The sequence below is a fragment of the Triticum urartu genome, chromosome 4, assembly GCF_003073215.2.
Source record: "Triticum urartu cultivar G1812 chromosome 4, Tu2.1, whole genome shotgun sequence".
Lineage (NCBI taxonomy): Eukaryota > Viridiplantae > Streptophyta > Magnoliopsida > Poales > Poaceae > Triticum > Triticum urartu.
The window spans coordinates 580,088,811-580,091,598 of NC_053025.1; positions in this window are offsets into that span (position 1 = coordinate 580,088,811).

A 2,788-nucleotide genomic window follows, 5' to 3' on the forward strand; every position below is an offset into this window, starting at 1 on the left:
CTGTAGGCCTTCAAAGTGCTCTTCTAGCTTTCTTACTTCGTCGACGTAGGCTTCCATCAACGGACTCTGATAGCTCTTGTTCACTTGGCGGACGACAAGCTGCGAGTCACCCCTGACAATGAGCTTCTTGATCCCAAGGTCTGCCGCGATCCTGAGACCGCCAAGCAAGCCTTCATACTCTGCAGTATTGTTTGTTGCTTGCTCCTTGGGAAAGTGCATCTGGACTACGTACTTGAGGTGCTCTCCGATGGGTGCGACAAGCAGCACGCCAGCGCCGGCGCCTTGCAGCGAAAAGGCACCATCAAAGTACATCAGCCACTCTTTGCTTGCTTCCTCGACAGGGATGCTCGTTTCTGGAATTTCTTCATCTGGTGTTGGCGTCCATTCTGCTATTAATTCTGCCAATGCTCTGCTTTGGATAGTTGAAGTACTCTCAAACTTGAGGCCAAAGCTTGACAGTTCCAGTGCCCACTCAACAATCCTGCCTGTCGCTTCTGGATTCTGTAGTATCCTCTTCAGCGGAAAACGAGTGACAACTGTGATCTCATGTGCTTGGAAGTAATGGCGCAGCTTTCTTGAGGCCATGAGAAGGCCGAAAAGCAATTTCTGCACGCCAGAGTACCTTGACCTAGCCCCCTGCAGAAGGGAACTGACAAAGTAAACTGGGCGCTGTACCATTCTCTTCTGTATCTCCTCGCGCGTCTACGCAAATCCATCCTTGTCGGGACCAGAGCTTGTCGGGGAAGCCCCCTGCTTGTTGCTGGATGCGCCTACCATGGTTGCTGGCTCATCATCTGCCTCCCTCTCTGCTACTAACGCAGCACTAACCACTTGATTGGTTGCCGCTATATACAGCAGCAACTTCTCTTGTGGCTTAGGTGCGACAAGTGTTGGAGTGGAGGACAGGTATCTCTTCAAGTCTTGCAGCGCAACCTCCGCTTCCGGAGTCCATTTCATTGGACCTGCCTTTTTCAATATTTTGAAAAACGGCAGGGCGCGCTCAGCAGACCTAGAGATAAACCTGCTGAGAGCAGCCACGCAACCGGCAAGTCTTTGTACATCCTTGACGCGCTTTGGTGCTTCAATCTGCTCAATGGCCTTGATCTTGTCGGGATTGGCTTCGATTCCCCGCTGAGACACGAAGAACCCGAGAAGCTTGCCGGAGGGGAATCCAAACACACACTTGTCGGGGTTGAGCTTGAGGCTGATCTTGCGCACATTTGCAAAGGTCTCGTCTAAATCTTGAATCAGAGTTGCCTTGTCCTTGCTCTTGACCACTATGTCATCCATGTAGGCTTCCACATTTCTGTGTATTTGTGGCTCAAGAGCGACATGGACTACCCTTGCAAATGTTGAACCAGCATTTTTTAAACCGAAAGGCATCCGTATGAAACAGTACGTGCCACATGGAGTGATGAATGCGGTCTTCTCCTCATCCTCTTCTGCCATGAAGATCTGATGGTATCCTGAGTATGCGTCAAGAAATGAAAGCAAGTCACATCCGGCCGTGGAGTCAACAATCTGGTCAATGCACGACAAAGGAAATGGGTCTTTGGGACAAGCTTTGTTAACATCGGTAAAGTCGATACAAAGTCTCCATTTCCCGTTCGCCTTGCGCACGACTACAGGATTGGCCAACCAGGTAGGATGGAGCACTCCTCTGACAAGGCCTGCTGCTTCCAACTTCTTGATCTCTTCTGCGATGAATTCTTGGCGCTCCACTTCTTGCTTCCTGACCTTCTGCTTGACGGGCCGCGCATGAGGACAAACGGCAAGATGGTGCTCAATTACTTTCCTGGGTACACCGGGGATGTCAGACGGTTGCCACGCAAACACGTCGACGTTCGCCCGCAGGAAAGCAATGAGCGCGCTTTCCTATTTAGGGTCGAGAGTGGCACTGATGGTGAAGGTACCACCAGTGCCGTCCTCCTTGGCGGACATCTTCTTGGTTTCTGGCGGAGCTGCCATTATCTTCTTACACTTGCCGGTGGAGCTCGATGGTGCGTCCTCGACGGCAGCGCAGCACTCCGAAGAGGTGCGCTTGCCGGAGTGGGCATCAGAACTCTTGCCGGACTTGGTCTTCTTCTTCCCCCCGGGAGCTTCAACGGCAGGTGACTTGCGATCTGTTGCGGTTGCCGCTTCCCGGTAGATCTTGTCGGCGCAGATAAGAGCATCCTTCTTGTCGCCAGGGACAGAGGTGACGCTTATCGGGCCTGGCATCTTCAGCATGTTGTATGCGTAGTGAGAGGCTGCCATGAACTTGGTGAGTGCTGGACGGCCGAGAATCCCATTGTAAGGCAATGGAAAATCGGCAACGTCAAAAGTGACAGTCTCAGTCCTGAAGTTCACCTTGTTGCCAAATGTTACTGGCAACGTGACCTTCCCCTTCGGCTTGCTCCTTCCCGGGTTGATTGCTTGGAATGTGCCGGTCTCTTCAAGCTCGCTGTCAGGGATCTGGAGTTTCTGGAGTACAGCGGAGGAGATCAGGTTCAAGCCGGCCCCGCCGTCAACTAGCATCTTAGTGACCTTGAGGTTGCGGATAGTTGGTGAAACCAACATCGGCAAGCACCCGACCGTAGTTGTGCGATCAGGGTGGTCCTCAATATCAAAGATGATAGGCGTGCTGGACCATTTCAGAAGCTTGCATAACTCGACAGGTGGTTCCGCCGCATTGACTTCCCACACCCACTGCTTGAGTTGGCGGTGCGAAGTATGCAGAGAAGCACCGCCGTCAACGCACAAGACCTCTGTGGCTTTCTGGAACTCCTGCTCACTGGTCTCGACACCA